Genomic DNA, 449 nt, shown 5'->3' with positions numbered 1-449 from the left:
ACCCTTAAATACTTATGCAATGTACTTATTTCAGTTTTTTTATTTTTAATTAATTTAAGAAGTTGTTACAATTCTGTTTTTGCTTTGTCAATATGGTGTATGGTGTGTAGATTGATGTGGGGGGAAAAAAGTCATTTAAAGCAGTTTAACATAAGGCAAATACATAACAAAACGTGAAAAAAAATGAAGAGGTATGAATACTTTCGCAAGGCACTGTACATCTGAGTTTATATGGCCATTGTAGTTGCTCTCTTGACACATTTAAATAAAAAGTTTTGGACTACAAATATATGTTCATATAAGCATGGCCGGACTTACCATTGGGCTTGAATGGGCTGCAGCCCCGCCTTAACCCGTTTACATTTGTTCAGTTATGTGCCAGTCAGAAATTATTAGCCGCATTTCAACTGCGCACACGGGCCAGCCGGGGCTAACAGCTTCCAGCTTCC

The sequence above is a fragment of the Sinocyclocheilus rhinocerous genome, unplaced genomic scaffold (assembly GCF_001515625.1).
Source record: "Sinocyclocheilus rhinocerous isolate Xijiao unplaced genomic scaffold, SAMN03320098_v1.1 scaffold8020, whole genome shotgun sequence".
Lineage (NCBI taxonomy): Eukaryota > Metazoa > Chordata > Actinopteri > Cypriniformes > Cyprinidae > Sinocyclocheilus > Sinocyclocheilus rhinocerous.
This window is presented reverse-complemented; position numbering follows the sequence as displayed.